Raw genomic sequence first — 24,370 nt, 5'->3', positions numbered from 1 at the left:
TTTGTCCTTTTTTTTTTTTCTAACTTATTGTGGTAAAAAGACATATAACATAAAAATATGCCCTTTTCAACATTTTTAAGTGTACAATTCAGTGGCGCACCATTCACAATGTTGTGCAATCATCGCCAGGTTCTGTTTCTACAACTTTTCCGTCATCACAAACAGAAATTTGTATCCCTTAAGAATTAATTCCACATTCTCCCATTCCCCCAGCCCCCAATAAACTCTAATCTATTTTCTGTTTCTATGAATTTGGCTAGTCTAAACATTTAAAATAAGTGGAATCACACATTATTTGCTCTTTTGGGTCTGTGTGGTATATTTCATTTAGCATGTTTTCAAGGCTCATCCATGTTGTGCATGTATCAGAACTTTGTTCCTTTTTATAGCTGAGTAATATACCATTTTATGGATATACCATATTTTGTTTATCCATTCATTTGTTGATGGACACTTGTTTCCACCTTTTGGCTATTGTGAAAAGTGTACAAATACCTGTTCAAGTCCCTGTTTTCATTAATCTTGGGTATATACATACATGTAGAATTGCCAGATTATATAGTAATTCTGTTTAACTTTTTGAGGACCACCAAACCAGAGGCTGCACCATTTTACATTCCCACCAGCAATGCATGAGGTTCCAATTTCTCCACATCCTCACCAAAACTTATTTCCCATTTTTTGGATATGGGCAAGTTACTTCCAACCTTTCTGTGCCTCAGTCCCCTCACTATAAAATAAGAATAGTAATAGTAACTACATCATAGAGTTGTTTTAAAGGTTAAGTTAGTTAATATGCATAGTATGTATATACCCAAGATAAATGAAAACAGGGACTTAAACAGGTATTTGTACACTTTCACGACAGCCAAAATACAACCCATAGTAGATACTAATTAAGTCCTAGCTGCTGTAGGAAATGCTGTTGGTGTCCCTTCCAGGTCCCCTTCATTGACCAGTGAGCCCTCCCACCCTCCAACTCTCCAGAGTGTTGCAGCTAACAGCTTACATGTGCAAGCTTCTTTGCAGACTTGGCTTTGGCTAATGGGAGCCACTTCTCTAAGAGAAACCCTAGGGGTGGCCAATGACTCTCTTATTCAGGAATAGCAAAGCTTGGGCCTTTGCCTCAAAGCAGGACAACTCTGGAGTGAAATTATGCTACAGAGCCTCCCTGTTCCCCCAGTCTATCCTACAGATAGACTTTATCAGACCATATCTTTGTCCAGTCCTTCTGCCTTCCCTATGCTGCTTCTCTTACTTCCTTACATGTTTTTTTGTTGAAGAGCATGCTCTTAACAAAGCATCTTAATAAATCAATCATTTCCTGAATCCCAGTCTCAGGAAACCCAGCCTCAGAGAGTTCTTATTTTTATTATAATATTGTGAATAATAATGTAAATATAAATTGTATGTTTCATCCCTATATGAAATTCTGATGGCAATTCGATAAATAGTCTGGAGATTATAAGAAATCTGGCTGGAAATTTTTATTTGGGAATCATGCAGTGCCTGGCACATGATAGGTATTTAATAAACATTTGCAGAATGAATATATCCATATATGGTTGGCGGGTGATGTGCACAGAAGCTTTTAGATGAGACTACCAGGTGTGCTCCACAGTGATTTCATAGCAGTTTAGAAGTAGAGAGGGAAGCCCAGGAAAGCAGATCTCCAGCAGGTGTCTGACTGAGCATACACAGCTCCATTGGGAAGATCACCCAGTGGAAATGAGTACAATGAGAAGAACCATTTTCTGAATCAAGGATAGAACTGATGAGAATATCAATGTTTTAAGAGATGAGAGAAGAAAGCAGATGAGCCTGAGGGGAAAATACAAAGAGATTAGAGAAAACCAGGAGAGGAGGGAAATCAAAGAAATAAGGGAAAAGAGGATCTCAAGGAGGAACCACAGTTCAAATGCTACAGAGAGGTAGGTCATTAATTGACATCAGAACTATCGGATTTATCAACTAAGAGGCCATGCCCCCATCTGTCAGGGCAGTTTCAGTGAAGTGATAGGGCAGGAACTGGTTGGAGCAGGGAAACAGACTACTCAGTTGATCTCTGGGGTGATTAGAAGCAAAAGTCAAAGGCTTCAGAGCTTGCTTTTGGTGCACTCCCATCCTCGGGTCCCTTCGCCACTCTGAAACAGACGGGGTCTGCACACCAAGCTCCACAGTGGCTCCCCAGCCTACTCTTGTCTCCCAAGGCTCCTACTCTCAGACCACTTTTCTCACTCAGTGTAGTCAGAGCAGTTTGAGTAAACCAATTCACACTAGAATATAACAAACAGGTAGGCCCCCTTCCCCCTTTAGGTTATTTATATTTTAAAAGATATTTATTAACCTGTATCAAATTTTAAAGGGCAGAATTTTGCATTGTGTATGGTGAAAATGGGAGCATAAAAAGGTGAAGTTTGAGCAGCAGGCCTTTAAGTTTGCTAGAGAAGGGAAAGGAGACTAAGTGTCCCCTCCCAATTGCCAACATCCCCTACTTCAGAGAGAGAAAACAGACACTGCTCCATTCTCCCTACCCCCACCCTTCCCTATCAGCTTACAGTCAGGGGTTTGAGACCTGAGCCCCCTCGAGCAGCTTCTCACCCTTTATGATAAATTATGGTCCCTTCAAACTGAGCTGTGAACTGTTTCATGGACTCTCCAGGGCTCTGGGGCCCAGAAGTCATTAATGAATACTGAATGACCGGATGATTGATCAGCTGTTTCTTGTACTCAGTTCTAGATCATTTACTCTTTTGTTCATTAAATGTCACTGGGGCTGTTTTCACTCAGCAAGCCTGCACTATCATGAAAAATCATTTTCACCTCTCCATGGCAATGCTTCTCAAACTTTTGTTATCACCTAGGATGCTTGTTTTAAAATGCTGATTTCCAGGACCCCTTCCAGATATCCTAATGAAAGTTGTCTGGGATGAGACCTAGGAATATGCCCAGGTGATGCAAGAAGAGCACTTAGACTTGTATGAGTGTGGTTTATGAGAGTTTTAAGATAAAGATTCACTTTGGATAAATCAGCTTAGGATATGCATAAATAAATAGCAGGTAACACACAACTATATCAGAAAGAACAACAATGTTTGCAAGATGAGCCAACAGCTACCAACAGCTATGCTGTATGGGAGCCTGTCAAAAACGTTACCAGTTTCTCTCTCCAAAGCTTCATGCTCTCTCAAATGGAGTAATTTATTGCAAACATAGGAAGACAGGCTTGGGAGAATTTCTGTCTTTGGAGTGAATTTCTTTGCTTCTTTGTGCCAAGATTGAGCTCCACCTCTCTTAGTCCAAGGAGTCCCTGGAGGGCTTGGCAGCTGCCCTCCCAATGGAGCTGTGTGTGCTCAGTCAGACGCCTGCTGGAGATCTGCTTTCCTGGACTTCCCTCTCTACTTCTAAACTGCTATGAAATCACTGTGGAGCACACCTGGTAATCTCATCTAAAAGCTTCTGGACAGGTCCTGAGTGTTGTTCTAGGAGCCACTTAGGTCTGGCCCACATCTGATGCCCCCAAAGTTAGTCTCTCGGTCCCCCGTGCTGTGAACTATACGAGAGCTGGCTCCACATCAGATGGATCCTGGAGAGCTGGCACATGTGAGGGCCTTGGTGGCTAGGTAGGTGGGTAAGAAATAAATGAATAGGCATGTTACGCAGACCTGTTTCACCCATGGTGGCCTCCCATGCCTTGCAGAGATCACAGAGGCTTAAACTATCCATTCTTCACATCACTCCTGGCTCATCCACATTTGTATGACCTATCCGTCTGTTGGCCTTTGGATTTTCCTCCTCTGTCTTAGCTGCTTTTTCACACATCGGAAGACTCACTGACCTTAGCTTGAGGGGTAAGGATAAGGGTACCAATGTCCCCAGGGCAAAGCGCACGTCAGTGACAACCCCAGGCCATGACTTCCCCCTAGGTTCCTCTCCAACCAGCCTCCCAAGTGCTGCTCCCTCAATTCCTCCCTGTATTTCACTGCAATTCCCCAGGTCCCTGTCCAAGCAAGGCTCAGACCTTCCCTCTGGATTCTATCCTGCACATATCAGTGAACCACCCCAGTGCCTCCCATTGTCACCTGACCACAGGGTTGAACTCAAATGCCACCTTCTCCCTGACGTTTTTCCTGATCTCCTTTGTCACAATAATTTCCCTTCCACTAAAACAGACAACATAATATCCATGTTTTTCTTAATCCACTTATTACTTTAGATTTTGCATTAAGCTTTGCCATCTCATATCTCTATGCCTTTGTGTTTGCCCACCCCAACCCTTTGTTTACCAGCCTAACATCTACTTCCATTTCAAAGCTCAATGCACATGCCATTTCTTCCAAGAAGTCCCCATCCTACCCTATCCCATCCCTGCTGGGATAAGAGGCCTTTTCCTATGTGTTGCCATAACCCTGTGCTGACCTTACATGGCACTTGTCTTATGTTTACCTGTCTCCCTCAATAGACTAGAAACTATGCCTTGAGAGCAGAAACTATGCCGTCTACTTTTGAATCCCTGGCACTTAGCCCACTTTCTGGGAGAAAGTGGATGGTGAATGAATGAACAAATACATGGATTGACAGGCATATATTATCTCCTCTATTGACTATACACTTCCTAAGGCCTAAGATAATCTGATCAATCTCTGTTTCCTTCACAGAGATATACATGGCTTCAAAATGAGAGCCTAGTTATGAAGGTGCTTCATATATAATATGGTGTCATATAAATGTTCAACACCATCCATTCATTAGTTAATTTATTCATCCAGCAAATATTTAAGAGAACCTACTTTTTGGCTGGCCCAGTGCTGGGCACTAGAGATAAAAATGTGCACAAAACAGAAACCTGAAGGTTATATTCTACAGTGAGAGGTGGACACAAAAAAATAGCTAGGTAAATAGAATAAATGCAAATTGTGATGTCTAAAGAACAGATTGGATGGTCAGAATGCACCACTATGAGGAGCTGACATTTCAGGAGAGACCTAAACTATGAGCAGGAGCTAGTTAAGGGAACATTGTGGAAAGAATCATCCAAGCAAAGGAAACAGATTATGCAAAGGTCCCGAAGCAGAAAAGAGCCTATAGGCTGACTGCTCCTTCACTACAAGGAGGAAACAGAGGAAGGGAGGTTCAGTAAGGAAGCAAAAAGCAGCCAGATCTGGACTGGATCTCTAAATCTTGAGGACCTCAAGACCTCAAGTCGGTGAGAAATATAAAATGAGAGTAAAACTACGGAAACTGGAGTAGCTCTTTTTGGCAAAAAAAAAATGTGACATACACATTTAATGATAAAAGCTAACTTTTACTGAGCTCATGAAGCTCTGTGCTAAGCAATTTATATGCATTATTTATTCCTCACATCAAACTTATAAGTAGCTTCTATTATTATCCCATCCTATAGTTAAGGAAACTGAGGCTCAGAGAGGTTGAGTAACTTGCTCAAAGTCACCAGAAAAGGGTAAAATCAGGATTCGGATCTATATCTGATTCCAGCATTTGTGCATGAAACCACTAGGCCATCTTGCCTCACAGATGCACAAAATGCTTGAGCTTGAAGAAACCTTAATTATTATTCATGCTAAACCCCTCATTTTTGAGTTGAGGGCAGCTTGTTCCAGAGGAAGAAAGTGACTTGCTCAGAGTCACACAGTTTGGTGGATGTCTTGGCCATCTGAGCTGGACATCCAGGTGTCAACTTCCCTGTTCCAGGTCTTTCATTAAGACAAGAGCACTCTGGAACTGAAAGAAAGAAAATCCTCCCTTGTAGAAGCAGACATCACACAATCCAGCCTAGAGGCCTAGGGTATCCTGTGTTGAGTGCTTAAGCCCTACCCCAGGAGTGAGGTCCATCCTGTTTGTGGCTTCCACTTGCTCCAAGTGGAGAGATGGCCTGACCCTGTTTTCCCTGACTCCTGAGACTTACCCCATTTATACAAATGCCTGGCAGATCAGCACTTGAAACAGCTGCTGGAATAAATATAACATCAATCCATTCTGATCCCAGGTTGGGGAGCAAAGAGCCACAATGAGCACCACTCCAGCAGACCCATTAAGGAAGCAACAGGGTATCTGCTATCTCCTTAACAAGTGCTGCTGCGGGCTGGGTCACTTGGCACTAGTTGTGGGGTCCGGAATGGGGGACGCTAATATCCCAGCAGCATTGTGGTGGGTGTCAGGATCTAAATGTGGGGGCCCATGAAGGTCCAGTGTTTAGGCAGTGATGGAGCAAAATTAACCTTCACATCAGACCTGTTCACCGAGTTGTCCAGGGAAGGTGACCAACTGAACATCGGGGTAGAGGGCTAGACTTGTCCCTGAGGAGTGGGTGACAGAAGGAGCAAGGCAAATTAAAGACTCCTTGTTTAAAGAGGGCAGCCCATCCCTGCCACACACAGCTCTGGTCTTACAGATGGCAGCAGGGTTCACAATGCAAGGTGACGTGGAATGGTCTGGAGAAGTCTTACCCACAGTGACTGGGCAGCCTGTAAAGCCTGGAAACACTTCACCATGAGGAGACAGAAACTAGAAAAGGGAAGAAAGAAAAGAAGCCCCAAATAAGACACCCACTTCATGCTTGTTTCCAGAACTGTGCTGTAACTGTGTTTCCCTCATTTCTCTATGTGAGCTGAACTCTCAGCTCAGAATTTGAGAAGACAAGTCGTTGGAGTTGTGAGAAGAAAACAATTCCTCTGACCCATGTGTCTGAATTCCCATGCCATTTTCAGGCGCAACAGAAAGCCTCTGGTTGTAGGACCAGGATTTCGTTTCAAACATTTGCCCACGACCCCATCTGTATTAACCTGCTTTCAGCTCCTTATTGATATTCTCATAGAGTCAGTAGCTCTCAACTGATGCCCCAGACCAGACCACACCCTGTTTCTTAAACAACCAGAAATCAGCAGGTGTTAAGCAAAAGTGTTAAAGACACATTAGCACCTGCTTTACGCTTTCTAATTGGTATAATCAGATGTAGTAAAAAGAACCCTGGGAGAGGCAATGCCTTATACAGAAAGCAAGCCGTTTGCTAGGGAATTTTGCATTGTGAATAGATGTATGGTCCATGACACTTCTCAAACATCCTTTGTAATAGCGGAGGTCTCCTGGAGACTGTCCAAAAGGCAGGAGATAAGAGCACGGAGAGGTGGGTGAGCTCCCTTGGCCCACCATGTACCTCTCTCTCAGGGTCACTGGTGACTATTCACCATTGGTTGGCCTTCTGTCAAGTTGGATTCAGCTGCCATCAAGGCCTCCTCAGATCCATGTTGATTCATCCAGAAGTCACTTCTTTACTGAAAGACACACTGTCCTTTTTTCCAGGTTTTGTTTATTCCAAAGAGTTTGTGTCCATTCTACCCTTTTAACAACACATCTTTTGCTTTCTCTCCTCTGACCCACAATGATAGGGACAAGAGGCAAAGGTGATATTTTATTCTAAATTTAAGCCTCAATTCTCCTCTGTAAAGTACAGGAATTCTGAATTAACTAGTCTTGGGTTGGATTCAACTGTTTTCAAAAATTCCCTTGGTGGGGGTCATTACCATGGACCCCAAAGAAATAAAAAACATCATAAGAGGATACTACAAACAACTGTACACCAATAAACTCAATAACTTAGATGAAGTGGACAATTTCCTAGAAACACACGAACAACCTACACTGACTCAAAAAGAAAGAGAAGACCTCATCAAACCAATCACAAACAAAGAGATTCAATCAGTCATCAAAAACCTCCTACAAAGAAAAGCCCAGGGCAGATGGCTTCAATGGGGAATTTTACCAAACATTCCAAGAAGAACTAATACCATTCCTCCTCAAACTCTTCCAAAATACTGAAGAAAAGGGAATACTACCTAACTCATTCTAAGAAGCTAACATCACTCTAATACCAAAACCTGATAAAGATACTACAAAGAAAGGAAAACTACAGACTAATCTCTATAATGAATACAGATGCAAAAATTCTCAACAAAATACTTGCAAATCAAATCCAATAGCATATTAAAAGAATTATACACCACAACCAAGTGGGGCTTATTCCAGGCATGCAAGGGTGGTTCAACACAAAATAATCAATCAGTATAATACAATAAATTAACAAATTGAAAGGGAAAAATCACATGATCATCTTGATTGATTCTAAAAAGGCATTCGACAAAATTCAGAATCCTTTCTTGATAAAAACACTTCAAAAGGTAAGAATCGAAGGAAACTTCCTCAGTATGATAAAGGGCATATATGAAAAACTCACAGCCAGCATCATACTCAATGGTAAGAGAATGAAAGCCTCCCCCTGAAGATCAGGAATGAGACAAGGATGTCCACTGTCACCACTGTTATTCAACATTGTGCTAGAAGTTCTAGCTAGAGCAGTTGGGTAAGAAAAAGAAATAAAAGGTATTCAAATCAGAAAGGAAGAAGTAAAACTCACATTTTATTTGCAGATGACATGATCCTATATTTGGAATATCCTGAGAAATCTATGACAAAGCTACTTGAGCTAATAAAAAAATTTAGCAAAGTGGCGGGATACAAGATTAACACACAAGAATCAGTAGTGTTCCTATACACTAGTGATGACCTAACTGAGAAGGCAAATTACGAAAAAAATTCCATTCACAATAGCAACTAAAAGAATCAGCTATCTAGGAATAAACTTAACAAAAGATGTAAAGGACCTGTACACAGAAAATTACAAAACATTGCTTAAAGAAATCAAAGAAGATCTAAATAGGTGGAAAGACATTCCATGTTCATGGATAGTAAGGCTAAATGCTGTTAAATGTCATTTCTACCTAAATTGATCTACAGATTCAATGCAATACCAATCAAAATTCCAACAACCTAATTTGCAGACTTGGAAAAGTTAGTTATCAAATTTTCTTGGGAGGGAAAGGGGACTTGAATTGCCAAAAACATCCTAAAAAAGAATAACAAAGTAGGAGGACTTACACTTCCTGACTTTAAATCTTATTATAAAGCCACAGTGGTCAAAACAGCATGGTACTGGCACAAAGATAGACATATTGACCAATGGAATAGAATTGAGAGTTGAGAAATAGACCCTCAGATCTATGGCCAATTGATTTTTGACAAGGCCCCCAAATCCAATGAACTGGGACATAACAGTCTCTTCAATAAATGGGGCTGGGAGAACTGGATATCCATATCCAAGGAATGAAGGAGGACCCCTACCTCACACCCTATACAAAAATTAACTCAAAGTGGATACAAACCTAAATATAAGAGCCAGTACTATAAAACTCCTATTAGAAAATATAGGGAAACATCTTCAAGACCTAGTGATAGGAGGTAGCTTCTTAGACCTTTGTACACCCAAAGTACAAGTAACAAAAGAATAAATAGATAAATGGGAACTCCTCAAGACTGAACACTTTTGTGCTTCAATGGACTTTGTCAAAAAGGTGAAGAGGTAGCCAACTCAATGGGAAAGAATATTGGTAACCATATATCTGATAAGGGTTTGATATCCAGTATATATAAAGAAATCTTTCAACTCAACAATAAAAAGACAAACAACCCAATTATGAAATGGGCAAAAGATATGAATAGACGTTTTTCCAAAGAGGAAATACAAATGGCTAAAAGGCACATGAAAAGATGTTCATCTTCATTAGCTATCAGGGAAATGCAGATCAAAACCAAATGAGATATCTTCTTCCACCCATAAGAATGGTCGCTCTGAAACAAACAGGAAACTACAAATGTTCATGAAGAAATAGGAACACTTATTCACTGCTGGTGGGAATGTAAAATGGTACAGCCAATGTGGAATACAGTTTGGTGATTCCTAAGAAAACTAAATATTGAGTTGTCCTATGACCCAGCAATTCTGCTACTCAGTATGTACCCGGAAGATCTGAAGGCAGGGACATGAACAGACAACCGCACACCAATGTTCATAGTGGCATTATTCACAATTGCCAAAAGACGGTAACAATTCAAGTGTCCATCAACAGATGAGTGGATTAAAAAACGTGACATATACATACAATGGAATATTATGCCGCAGTAAGAAGGAACAAGGTCCTGAACATGCGACAACAAGGACGAATCTTGAGGACATAAGGCTGAGTGAACTAAGACAGACACAAAAGGAAAGAAATTGTATGATTTCTCTAATATGAACTAACTAGAATATGTAAACTCGGAGTCTTAAAATGTAGAATATAGGGTACATTGAAACAGACAGAAGCTAGAATAAGGGGAAGCAGCTGCTTAATAGGTACAGAATTGTTAATGAGGTTGAATTTAAATGTTTGGGAATAGATAGAGGTGATGGTAGCTCGTTATTGGGATTATAGGTAATAATGCCATATTGCGTAGGTGAATTTGGTTGAAAGGGGTTGTTTAAAGTTATTTATGTCACCGATTAACACTACAAATGTATGACACTTGTACAAACATTAATAGAGTGGTATATGAGGAAAAATTACCTATTGCAAGCTATGGACTATATTTAACAGTAATACCTTAACATTCTTTCATCAACAGTAAAAGGTGTACCACATTAATACTAGGGATCCATAACAGGAGAGAATAAGGGATACGGGATATTTTGGGTTTTCCTTTTATTGTGTCTGTTATTTTTCTCTTTGGAGCAAAGAAAATTGTCTAAAATTGAATGTGATGATGATTGCACAACTAAGTGATGATACTGAGAGACACTGATTGTACACTTTGGATAGAATATATGGTATGAGAATATATCTCAATAAAATCTGCAGATTCAAAAAAAAAAAATTCCCCTGGTGTGCATCCACAGTTTAGAACCATTTGCCTAAAGTGAAGGGTGTAGAAATATGCTTGCCCATTTCCAGGTCTAGAAACTCCCCCTTGTCAGTACCCCACCTTCAGTTTACCAGATGCAAACCCCACTCCTGCCCCCAGAGTCCCAGAGAAACCTCCCACTGCAGGGAAAATGAGGAAGGTTGGCATTTTCCACTTCTTTAAAGTATGCTATCTAATTCTACCAAAATGCAACAGCTTACGAAAAACTCTGATTGCAAATGATGTGGCAGGGATGTAGCTGATTCTCCTTTTTCCCCTGGACAGGGTATGGTGAAGTATTAAGTATCACAGACTCAAGCCCCAAGACTACAATCAAGTATTCCCAGGCATGGCCATAAAGCAACAAGTCCAGTGGCCTAAAATGACACAGCAGGACATTTGCACATTCCTGGTGTCCTCTATCTAATTGCTCTTTGATGTTGCCTTTATAACAAAACACTGTCTAAAAATCAAGTCCACTCAGAAAAAAACAAAGACTTGCCATTCTGAGCCACAGACTAAAGGGAACATCCAAGAGAGTTCTGCAAATAGTGTGGGAGCCAGCAGGACCACAATGGGAGGTTGGGGGTGGAAAGTGCAGACCTTGGCGGGGCTAGCCTGTTTTAGCTGCCTAAACTCGGATGTGTCTGCTAATAAGCCAGGTCCTCTTACAATCCCACAGGCTCTGAAACACAACTTCCATTCACAAAAGGAAGAGACCTGCTTTCTAGATCAGACTGGAGTAGGGGCAGGCCACTTGGAAGGTGCTACTCTCAGCCAAGAGAAGAGCTCTGAAACACCTGGAGAAAGGACTAGAGTAATTGTTCCTGGGAATCTGGGGCTGATTGGCCAGAGAGGGAAGGCGGGAGGAGGTTCAGGAGACGGTGAATAGAAATAGACATACTCATTTCAGGATAGCCATCCTCCTGTCCTATTTCCCACCCTCCCTCACAGAATTGTTCATCCCTTCCCTCTGGAGTCTTCAGAGTGTGAGGCAAAAACCAAATGGAAACTAAAGCAGCAGAGGGAAAGAGACCTACAACCTTCCAAACAGCCCCCACACCCTATCTAACCCTCCTTAACAGCCCCTGGAGCCAATCTCCTCTGGCCTTCATCTACTCCACCCCCTCCCCAGTCAGCTGTGTGAAAAATAATTCATCTTTCAACTTAAAAAAAAAAAGTGTCGCTATAATTACTGCTCATATTATCTATGAGAAGTAGACCAAAGATTGAGTCCAAATTCCAAATACCTATCTAACCACAGCGCCTGAGTCACCCCAATTGTAAGACACACGGAGCTTTTCAAAAATGGGGAGAAAGAAAAGCGCTGATGAGACCCAAGGGAGTTGGTGACAGTGCAGCTGCGTGAGCCGAAGCTTGCCAGGAGGCAGGGCAGAGCCCTCATTGGTTCGCCCCAATCCCTGTCACCAACACCACTCTATCTTTTCCACCTCCCTGACAGGATCCCCCTCTCCAGCTGAGCCCTGGTTTCCTGGCAGGGCAGGTGGAATCGTCATTAATAAACCACACGTTTCCTCAGGAAACAGCTTTCGGTCAAAACCCGCGCATAACTCCCGTCCTTCCTCCTCCCCCTCTTCCTCCAGTAACATTCACTTTCTTGAAAGCCCAGTGCCATTTGCCTGCCTCACACAGACACGTGCACAAATAACACCCACCAATACAGACACCCTCAATCACCCTTCACACCCCCAAACGAAGCCATCCACAGGCCGTGCCCACACTGGGCTTTAGGAGCAGAGGAGCTTTGCTGCCCTGGCCCTGCAGCCCGCCTGCCTTCCCCTGACACCCGGCAGCTGTGGGGGGGTGAGTTCCCTCTGGCAAAGGGGACCGAGGTCCTCAGAGTTCACAGAGAGGAAAAACCCTGTCACGGCTTGCGCACTAGTGGGAGCCTGGGAACAGCAACGGCGGTCTGGGCGAGTCAGACAGAGGAAACCTGAGGGAGGGGCTGGACGTGTTTGGAACGTGAAACTAAACAGGAAGGGTCAGTACCAAGGGGCTCTGGGTCTTTGCTCAAAATCAGAACGACATAAAATAGCCCGCCCCACCCACAGCAACTCAATGGCTCAGGAAGCTCCTGTGAGGCCAGGGAGGTCTGGGGGCCAAGGCACTGCCCCGTGCCTGCTGCTTTGGGGCCACCTTCTGTTGGGAGTGTCTCCCACAGGCTCTGTCCGTGTCAGGGGGCAGGGCAGGGTTGCAGAACCCCAGGACTGGTGCCCTGACCCTGGTCACACCACCAGCCAGCCGGGTGGCCCTGGGCTCATCATGACAACTGCATCCTGCCTGCTTACAGTGAAGGGGCTGGCCTGGCTAACCTCTACAATCCCTTCCTGTTTTATGCTCCAGAATCTATCCAGATACTTCCTTTAAAATCTAGGTCAAATTTTATCTCCAATAAACTGTCTCTGATTAATACCATTTAACTGGTGCACCTGTTTGAATGCTGCCTTGGAAACACTCAGTTTTTGTACTCTGGAACCTCAACAAGACTGCGAGCCTTCCTGATGGAAAGAACTGGGTGCCCTCTTGTTAGTCTGCAAGTTTAGTGGTAGCTTGAAAAAGCCAATGGGTTATTTGAGCATTTCTCAAAGTTATGCATGTATATCAGAACTCAACAATTGTTCCCTGCCTCCACAGGCACCTAAACTAAATCTGGACCAATCTGCATTAGCCCTAATGGGATACTCCATTCCTGTCAGGGCTGGGTAAGAGTGAGGAGTGGTTACAGCCTTCCTCCAAGTCCAAAATAGGGAGTTTCTTTTCATAATATGAGTTCTGAAACCTGAATTTCCTGGCAGAGGAAAATAGCCTGTGGGCTAACACAGGATGGGTCTGAAGATCAGAGGACATTCTCTTCCTGGGCAGGGAGAGAGGGTGGAGCATGCCACAGACTAAGTTCAGACTTCGCTTCGGGCACTAGGCCAAGAATAGTCTCTGTGCAAAACCTGGCACATGAATTACTAGCGATAGGAACAGATAAAATTCCAGCTCTGGACGGAATGGTCTGAAAGATGAGAGGGAGAAAAATGCCTCCATTTCAGAGTTTTTGAGGAGGGAGGCTCTGAGAGAAAAGGAAAAGAGGGACCAGGGACATAAGGACATGCATTTGGATTCCATCCGTAATCCAGAAAAACATTCGCTCCAGCTGAGTCACCATGGCTCCTGTCTGGGTTCTGGGAGAAATGGGGCTTGCTCAATTTAGAAACAGGAATACACCTACTTGGTGGGAGAGCCCACGACAGGTTACCTCACATGCTCCTCCGGCAAAGGGCTCTGCTTCTTTGCCTCAGAGCCAGTCCACCCTCCCCCAGCCTGGGCACCATGTAGGTACAGATGCTTACAGAGGAAAGAGAACATCCTGAAGAAGGAGACCTGGGTCTGGCCTCGGTGTGTTCAGGTCTAAAAGCGAGAGATGCAGGCATGGGCCTTAGGGAGTCTGGGGGCTAAGGCACTGCCCTTTTCCTTGGGGAGCTCCTGGTCTATTTGAATCCAGCCAATTTGCAAGGTACTGCTCTGCAAACTCTGGAACAAGAAACAAGACCTGACATCTGGCCCTGAAGAGGTTTATAATCTATCAGGGAGAAAGCCTTATGGGAAATCTGAAACCATAGAAGAGACAGGGGTGATCATCACTAGAAGATGAGTTTTCTAGATTCAGAAAACTTTTTCAAATTTTGCTCAAATTATCTGTTCTGCTTAGGTGATGATGGAATTTTAAGAAAGAAATTCTAAATTTATTTTTTCATCTGAAGCAATCCAAGAAGAGGTGATAGAATGGAGCAGGCAAAGGGGAGACTTATTGTTATTTTAGTAAATGCTATAGTGGCAAACTGGTGCAGAAATTTTTTTGCAATGGGTGAATGTATCCCCCAGGCTTATACTCTCAGCAACAAAAAGCCCTAGGTAGTGATGTTTTTCTTGTTCTCATTTTCCTTATGAGAGAGAAAATGGTGCCTGAAAGAGAAGGTTTAAAAAGACAAATTAAGGATTTAATTTTCAATGTTTGTGGCAGATGAAAATGGTGGGGAGACCATGGAATTTTCGAGACAAGTGTGCTAGGAGCCCTGTCACCTGAAAGCTACCTAAGACTGAAGACAAACCAATAGGAAGGATTTTGTTTAATGCTAAAGAAAGATTTGATTTTATGAAAGAAAGTTAAGAATTGGTGTAGACATAACATATTATTTAGGCATTTGTTTAATTTTTTTTCTCCAAAATAACAGCTTTATAAAAGTCCCAGTTTTAACTAACAACTGTTGCATACATAAGTTAAATATTTTTACCAACATTATTTCATTTAATATTTACTACAGTCTTCTGAGAAAGTTTATATTAAACCCATCTTGTAGCTGAGGAAAAATTATTGTTGCTTAGTGGTTGCTTAAATGTCAATGTTTTTATAAAAATTTTAAAAAGTAAAGCCTGGAAAATGCAAGGCTTAATGAGGACAGAGTAGAACATTATCTTTACAACCTCTGACAAAACCCACCTATGTCTTTTTGGGCAGCTGAGCTGAGGGAATCCCCCACTTGGTGGCAGCATACCAAAATTGCTGGAAGTATATATGTAAGAGACAGTCTCTCTACAAACCTAAGTGTCATACATGAAGTTAGTATCCAGCATATGCCTAAAAACACACACACCCCCCAACACCAGTGAGGGGCACATGATAAGACCTGACCCATGAGAGGTAACCAATGAGATAAACATAAAACATGCTAAAGATGATCATTTAATGGAGGAGGGAGAAAAAGCCCCAAATCTGGAACCCACCGAATTGAAAAACATATCTTTCTTCCCCAATGCTAGGCTGTCTCTCCAGCATCTATATTCAGAGAACACCCTCATTTCCAACATTCCAGCCAAACGAATCTCAGCTAAATTTAAATCATCCTGATTCCCTAACATAAATTTCAGAAAAATGGGAATGTGCTGGAACGTATTTTGCCTGACATGTTGAAGTTTAGCTAAGCAAGGTGGCACCAGAAACTTCAGCTTCCTAATCATCTGTTGGTGACCCACAGACTCTAGGAGCCTAAAAAAGAAATTAAATGACCACTTCTAAGCTTCAGAGGCTCACTCAACATTGTTGACCAGAGACAAACTCCAAAGGAGGGGTAAATTTCTAGGTGGAAGATGGGTTAAGTACCCCAGTTCAGACGAGCACAGAGAAGGTCAACAACCACTTTAAGCTACGTCAGATACCACTAGCAAAGGAGCTGAAACACTTCCAGAGACAAAGCTAAAGGTTCACCAAGGGCAAAAGCAAGTAAGCTCTTCCTGGGTTTCATATCAGATCAGAACATCAATGTGTAGTCTCCATTAAGGGGCCTATCAGTTAAGGAAAATAAAAAGAATCCTAGCCTGGAAGACCTCAAAGGGCAAGTCCAGTGACCAATTCCTTTACTCTTTTCAAAGCCAGGATCACATTTAGGTGCATAATTAATATATGACCCCGAGTTAGGATTTCTTGAAGGTGGTGATAACAACGTCTGCATGGGACCTGGGCAATGATTGACAAATAAATTTGGAGGACATGTAAAGAATTGGAAGTCTAAGCCATGACACAGATAGGAGTATAAATCGAGAAATTTGGAAAGCAATTTGGCAATAGTTTACCAGCTTTTAAAAAAAAAAAATTATTCAGGATCGCCACAAATCTATCCCACAGAAACCATCTAAAAGGTAGACAGAGGTTTATACCCAAAAATGCTTAATGAGGGTTACTTATCACAGTGAAGCTTTGGAAATGACTAAGATGTCTAATGATAGGATTCATTAAAATATGGTATATCTCAAGACACACTATTATGCATTAAAAGTTTTTAATGTTATAAAAACATTCTTATGGTATAATGCTAAGAGAAAAAATGCAAGAAGCAAAAGTAAATAAACAATATGATTCAATTATGCTTTTTCAAAATCTGCTTTTTTAAGAAAAAAAACTAGAAGGAAATATGACAATATATTAATTGCTATATCTCCAGATGGTAGTTACAAGTATTTTTTTTTCACATTCTTTATATTTTTCTGCACTTATTTTCTACAATAAACACTTTTTATACTTAACCAAAAACTGGGCCAAGACTTTGCATACATCTTCATTCAATATTTATTATGAGCCTACTAAGAATTATGGACCCTACTGCTATTATTATTACTACCAGCTCTAATCCTAATCTTAAATGTCACGCTAGCCAGTGCTAGGGACAATGAAGAACAAATGACAAAACAAGGTCCCTACTTTCAAGCAAAGCGAGGGAAAAAACCTGCCATTTGTCATCAGCCCCTTCTGTGTTGTGTCATGTAATCCTCACTACCATTCTGTTTGCTATTATCTTTATGCCTGTTTTAAAGGTGAGGAAATTTGTCAGGAAGCATGCACATGTCAGGCTTTCCCAGAGGGGCAGGTTGTTGAGTTCATCCTTCCTGGGCTGGAGTCCCCACATAACGTCCTTGGACCTAGTCTTTCCTTCTCTACTATTCTGCAATTGTTCTCCCACTAAAGTCGATAGCAATGCCCATAGTCCCTTCCAAGGATACAAACTGAAGACACATATGAAGGAGGAGGAACACCCCCTCTCCATCAGGAATCCCTCTGTCCAAAGCCGAATGCTTGATTTATCACCTAAAGGCATTTACTGGTTCCTGAAACAACCAGGGCTGCTTCTCATAGTGACTTCATAACCGAATGGTTTCCGCCTCAGACTGCCCCGTTTATTGTTCTTCAGGGAGTCACAAGTGCTCATCTCTACGCATTTGGAGCATTGTGGCTGTGCTCCTCGCCCCCTCCCCACAATCTGTTCCTTTGCACAGTGTTTCCATGAGCTCCTCCAGCCCCTCAGCCCCACCAGGACTAGGCAGGAAGAGTCGGAGGCCCTGCAAAGGAGCACAGTGGTCATGCAAGTGACCCAACCTGTAAACGTGTATGAGCTGACCACTAACTAATTCTAGAATTGTGCTTCTGACACTGGAGCAATGCAAAAGACAGAACTAGGAAGGCAGCTGAGTGAGGGAAACATCTTGGACCCCAAGGAAACTGAATGGGACCATCGCTGGAATACAGTAGAGACCACTCCCACCAACACAGGCTCTGCATTTGGGGCCCCTGCTGACAGTCTTTCACTTGTCTCTTTAAGTAGTTTCTGTGGTAGCAAGTGTTTTGTTTTTTTCACTCCATCTTAATTTGTTAACTAAATCACAGTTGACTACCATCTACAGATGAGCATAAATGAGCAGAGTTTACTTGTCTAAAACTTAGAACAAACACCTGGGGGTGGAAGCATGTCCATAGCCTCGGCCAGCAGAAGCCCAGTTTTGAGTCAGCTGCCACCTGAATTTCTCATCTGCAGCCACCTTCACACTCAGGTTCCAAAGAGAACAGGTTTCATGCACAAGTCATCCCTGCCCATCGTGATCACGCCCGCCTGTGCCTTCATCTCCTTACCACCTTCTTCCACTGTCCCCGTGTTCCATACCAATCCTTAGTGCACTCTTCAGAGTCTATCTTTAATCTTCCAAATCTGTCCTCTGTGCTTCATCACCATGTGCCATTTCCTTTACTCAGGCCTCATCTCTTTGGTGGATAAAAGCTCAGGCTCTGGAGCTAGACAATCTGGATCCAAATCATACTGGTTGGGTGACCAAAGGCCATTTACCTAACCTTTTTGAATTTCCTCATCTGTGAAATGGGAATAATAATAGTACCTATCTCAAGCTGCTATAAGGATTATCTTAATGCATGTAAAATACTTACATGCATTAGTAAATGAACTGGAACTGGAACTTAGTAAGTGATCAATAAATGCTAACTATTATTACTATCTTTAACCTTCATTATTGCAACTACTTCCTCATTTTCTAGGCTTCTCCTCCATTCCCTCCTCCACTCAGCTGGAGAGTGGATCTTGTAAAATGCAATTTTAATTGTCATTCTCCTGCAGAAAAATCTCTTTAACAGCTTTTTATTGCCTATCAGTAAAACTTTTAACTGGGCCTATGGGACGCTTGGCATGCCTTTCTACCCCACCCCCTTCCACTCTCCCATGTTCCTACCACTCAGAGTTTCTGGAACTTAACCTGAACACTCGCTGGTCTTCCCCACCTTCTCTCAGTCTTCCCTCTGCCTGGATGACCCCTTCCCCTTGTACTTTATCAAATCCTCTTAATCCCTAGAGAACATCTCCCTTTTGAATCCTCCTCCTTGCCCGTCAGTAAGGAAGCTGGATGCTCAGCATGGTGATCGCCCAGAGCACTCATCCAGGGTGCTGTCCGAATCTCTGCATATGCCCGACTCAAGACCACACGGATCTTGGAAGGAGACACGAACTAACATGGCTTGAATCTGCTGTGTGCCTGCCACTGCTTAAAGACTTTACATCCTTTATCTTCTTTAATACTGATCATTAATAAACTGAAAGGAATCTCACTCATTCTTTAGTGTTGATATTAACAAAAATGTCTGTTCTAAAGCACTGAGAAAAGTAACGATAATCAATTTTCCTCATTTCAACTAAGAGAAATTTCTCAAAAGGCACTTTAATAATTTGGTTATGAGTCCTCAGAGTCAAAAATTATGCTTCTTTTTCACTCAAAATTATGTTTGAAGATTCATCCATGTTGGATGCAAAAAAAAGCTAGACACAGAAAGCAACATATGTACACAAGATACCATTTTTACAAAGGTCAAAAACAAGCAAAAATAACAATATACTGTTTATGGAAACATATGTAGTAAACTATACAAAAATAGCAAGAGAAAAATAAATGCAGAAGTCAGGATGGTGGTTATTTTGGAGGGAGGCAAGAAGCAAAGGGTTGGGGAGGAGCCACAGCTAGGGTCAAGGGCAGAGGTCATGTTCTACCGACTGTCTTCCCACCCTGTGCTGTAAAGGTCTGCACAGCTCTAAGGAAGGTGCTCACATACAACGATAGTTACTATTGTGACTTTTTGTTCCCTAGCAGAGGGGCAGAACACTACTTGCTCTTTGGGGCTTTGTCACATACAGCCAATAATGGGGACACTTACCTGCTATTGCTGAGAAATTTGTGTAGCATGTGGAAAACTGCAACAGAAATGATAAACCTTCCATATATAAGCAATGAAAGGAATTAAAAATGGATCTTAAAGGATATAAATTTTGGAAAATATAAACTATAACAATGCTCTCATTGGTCCTGTTTCGGGGGCCTCCCATCATGTTGCTTCCTCCCCCACTCCCCGCATCCTCCTTTAATTGATGATCCCAGAACACAGGACAGAGCTTCCACAATACAACCAAACACCTCGGATGATGACAGTCTGGATAGTTCAGGCTCTCTCATGCTGAAGTAGTGGGAGGAAACCCTTGCGGTTTTACCTCCTCTTCTTTTAACGGTCTTTCTGGTTCTCTTTGCTTATTCCTAATTTTTGGTGATGTTACACAAAGACAGTGTTGGCTACAGCCCAATTAATCTTTTGCTGAAATCAGGAGAATGAGAGAAATTGTTATCAAATAATAAGCCAAGAATATTGGCACCTTGGTTTGATTGACATTACAGAATAACCCATCCTAATTTCTTGTCATCTTTCCCCACCAATGTGACAACTGTGTTCCTTCACGGAACACTCAGCATCTCTGCACGCTGGTAAGAGCAGACTTAAGTGGCAGACACATCAAAGAGGCTTCCAAATGGTGCAGCAGAAAGAAGATCATGACAAAGCAAGATAACAATGATGACAAAGAAGGAGAATTCAGTGCAATAAAACTGACCTGGAATTTCTTTACTAGATATAGTACTTAGAAATTCCCATTTCAACCATATGGTCAATTCTCAATAATCACTGGGTAGATTATCCACATTGTGGGCTTTGTTTACTCCCAGGCTGGATTTTCTGTCCTGTCACTCAATTTCTAGGGACATTCATCAACAGATCATTTCTGAATATTTCCCTTCCACTCTTTTCCTGTACAAGTAACTGCAAGCAGATAGCAGATCAGAAAGACAAAAAAGCTAGATAAATGTAGGATTGTCGATAGGAAAGATAGCATGAGAATGCTATCTCATAATAGCAGCTCAATAAGTATTTGTTAAATTGAGTGAATGGAACTGTTAGGAAGTTGAATTAGATGACTTTTAATGTCTCTTCCTACCTCGAGAGTTATGATTCCTCAGAACAAGATTACAGAAAGCCTGGAGAGAAGCCAAAGGATGGATGCCCAAATTCACCAGGAGCAAAGCAGTAGGAAGACAGCGATGGACCCCAAAGAGTAGGACCTAGGCATTGTTCCAAAACATCATGGCCAGGATATGTGGCCTCAGTTGATGCCCGAAAATCCTACCCATAGTCCAAGGGTACAGGGAAGAAGTTCTCTTAGGATTCAAGATGTAGTCAATTAAACAATATCTAAAGTAAAATTCAAAGTCTTACTTATTTGGGGAGATCGGTGGGGGTGGTTAATACTCTATTTGGGGGTCTTGGATTTTATGATATGTATTTTTTCCCAGTATCACAAAAACATAGGGCAGGAAATGTTCTTGAAATTAGTTAATACAGTCTCCAATCCAATGGAGGAATTCTTTCTACAGCATCCCTAACAGAGGAGGGGTCATCCAGTCTCCAGCGGCAGGAAGCTCACTTTCTCCAGAGGCAGCAGCACTGCTGCTGGACAGCTCCCACACAGGAAGATGCTTCACTTCCTGTCCGGAGCTCTCTAACTTCTACTCATCAATACAACAAACACCAAGCCTGTTCCCTCTTGGAGGAAGCTCTCCTGACACCTGAAATCAGAAACCACATTTCTCCTCAGTCTTTACTCCTGCCAGCAAACATCCTTCGTTCTTTCCACTGCAGAGATATGGTTTATAGATCCCCCTGTGTGCTGATCACCCTCCCGTGGCAGTATTCTAACTGGTAAACACAGTTCTTAAAATGTGGCTGGCAGAAGTGAATGTTGCAGAGTTGAATGTGGTGGCCCAAACGTGGGCTGGCTTGCAGAAGGGAGAGTGAGACTATTCTTTCCATTCATTCCTAAATTATCACAACCATCTGTTTAATCAGCTATTCTAGAATGGCTATCAAACTCACTGGTATGCTAGATTCCAGGATCCTCTTTAATCACCTTCTTGTTCTGCTGCCTGGGTCATCTCCCATCTACCAGCAAGCTCACAGCCCAGGCTGTCCTTTACTGTAACTCGTTTGGCAGATATACCCACATTTTCTCAAAATTTCTGTTCCTACTCACCATGAACCCTCAATCTATCTGGCATATAGAAGATCTAAACAATGGCTAAAGAATGAACAAATGGGTGAACAGGTGAATGCCGAGCATCATCTACAAACTCGATCACACCAGTCTGTGGAGCACAGTACATCTCCAACAGGAATCTGTCCTTTTAGTATCCTGGGACATGATCCAGAATAAATCATTTCTTTTCATCAGTATCATCCACCTAAAGCAGCTGTTCATTTTCCTAATTTCCCTTCTATTCCAAAGTCATTGCTAAGCATAAGACTGGAAAACACTCTCTGCCCAAACTTCTTCATCTTTAGAACAGAATTGTTCCAGATTTGTTTCCAACAGTTAATAGTTATGAACCTGTAGCCAGTGAAATTAGGAAGAGACCAGTGGGCATGAGCAGTTGGCAGGCTCTGCAGTCCGCCAGCTACTCCCACTCCTGGAACGCAGGCTCTGCAGGAGGGAGGAAGCAGCCAGCATCAGGGAACAATTCTTCTCACTGAGGTGGCAACCATATTCTTCCCTCCCCACCTGCCTGCACCAGTGAATAACCTTCTCTGTTCTTGGGAGCACAGGAGGCAATGCTTGTGACCACCCTCTGCACAGCAGAGGGCCAGCATCTAGTACACCCCTTCAAGAACAACGAACTCTTTCTCTTTCTTTTTCATGACTTTCCCTTTTGGGCTTCATTTCCCTTCATTCCATTAGAAATCTTTTATTTTTCTAATTGCTTCCAATCTATTTTGTCCCAATCTTTGCTTAACAAGTCAGAATGAAGAAAGGTTTTCTTCCAACTCTTTCCCCTTCTATTCTAAAGAGAAGATGAACATGCATTAGCTGCAGGCGTGTGGTGAACATTCCAGAAAGAAAAACATATCCTCTCTATCTCCTGGAATCCCAATGTCTTCTGGCACTAAAAGAACAGAGATTCAATTATGGGTCCTAGTGAAGATTTCTCTTGTAAATTGCTTTAGAAAATACCTACTTTACACCTGTTAGTAGTTGTTTTAATTTCCTTTGACTGCTCAAGCAAATACCATGCAATGGGCCTATGCAATGGGCTGGCTTAAACAACGGGAATTTATTAGCTCACAGTGTTGAGGCTGGGAAAAAGTGCAAATCAAGGCATCATCAAAGTGACGCTTTCTCCTAGAAGACTGGTGTTCTGGGGCTGGCTGCCAGTGACCCTTTGTCCTGGGATCCTCTGTCACATGGCAATGCACATGGCGGCCTTTTCCTTCTCTTCCAAGTTCCATTGAATGTCAGCTTCTTGCTTCCTGTGGCTTTCTATCCATCTGTCTGAATTTCATTCTGTTTATAAAGGACCCCAGTAATAGGATTAAGACACAACCTGACTGAGGTAGGCCACACCTTAACTGAAGTAACCTTATCAAAAGATCCTACTTAAAATGAGTTCACACCCTCAGAAATGGATTAAGTTTAAGAACATGTTTTTCTGAGGTACCTACAGCTCCAAACCACCACAGGAGGGTACTTGAGAAGGGCACTTACAAAAACTGTTTAGCCTCTAGATGGTTAAATTGCTAAATTACCTAGATCAATCATAGGTCATTTGACACCTCTCCTTGCCTCTGAGAAAGATGGGGATATTTCTTCTGCATAAAGACCTCTAGAATAAAAATCTTGTATTCTATTCTTCAGTCTAATGCCTCACACACTTAGAATTTAGAAGTTCTTTGGATATAACCTGAATCCTTTACACTGGAGCTTTAGAACTTCTGTCTTTTTTCTGGTCCCCAGTGGATATCATAAAGAAAAAAAAAAAAAAAAATAGATGCTATCTGACTTCTATTTGTTCAGTCTTCTGCTTGGAGCTCTTTGGGATTCCCAATTCCATTCAGCATCCTTTCCAAGCATTTGGTGACTGCTCTTAAAATCCCCTTAACCACTTGCCCATCACCATCCCCCAATCTCTTTACATTTGTCTCCCCATAGCTCTTTGAAATGTACTGCTTGCCTCACTCAACACCTGCTTTAAGTAATCAGCACATTCGGAAATTATCCAAGGTCTCCCAGCAAAGGCACAGCTGAATTTACAGCTCCTCTCTCTAATTTACTAATTCTAGTATAAAATGCACAGAGACAAGATGTAGATTCTGAAAGCCTAAGATACCACTTCTATTTGCCACAACAAACACGTCTCAAGCTCCAGTCCCACCAACGTCAAGGAGCACAGTCCTCTCAGGTCAAGAAGGAGGATGCAGAGAGCACTGGAGCAGGAGCCGGAAGGCTGAGTTCTAGGCCAGCTCTACGAGGGACCCCCTTGTGAGCAACTCACGTCCCACATCAGCCCTGTTTTCCAAGCAGAATGTTAAACATAT

General features: G+C 42.3%; 1 protein-coding gene across 19 annotated transcripts in view; it reads right to left on the bottom strand.

Moving 5' to 3' along the window:
• KALRN (kalirin RhoGEF kinase) overlaps positions 1 to 24,370 on the bottom strand; it is a 749,960-nt gene that overhangs the window by 518,403 nt on the left and 207,187 nt on the right. The gene's annotated exons all lie outside the window — the stretch shown is intronic.

This window comes from Choloepus didactylus, chromosome 1, assembly GCF_015220235.1.
Source record: "Choloepus didactylus isolate mChoDid1 chromosome 1, mChoDid1.pri, whole genome shotgun sequence".
Taxonomy (NCBI): Eukaryota; Metazoa; Chordata; class Mammalia; order Pilosa; family Megalonychidae; genus Choloepus; species Choloepus didactylus.
The sequence above is the reverse complement of the archived record's forward strand: the minus strand, read 5'-3'. Positions and strand labels throughout refer to the sequence as shown.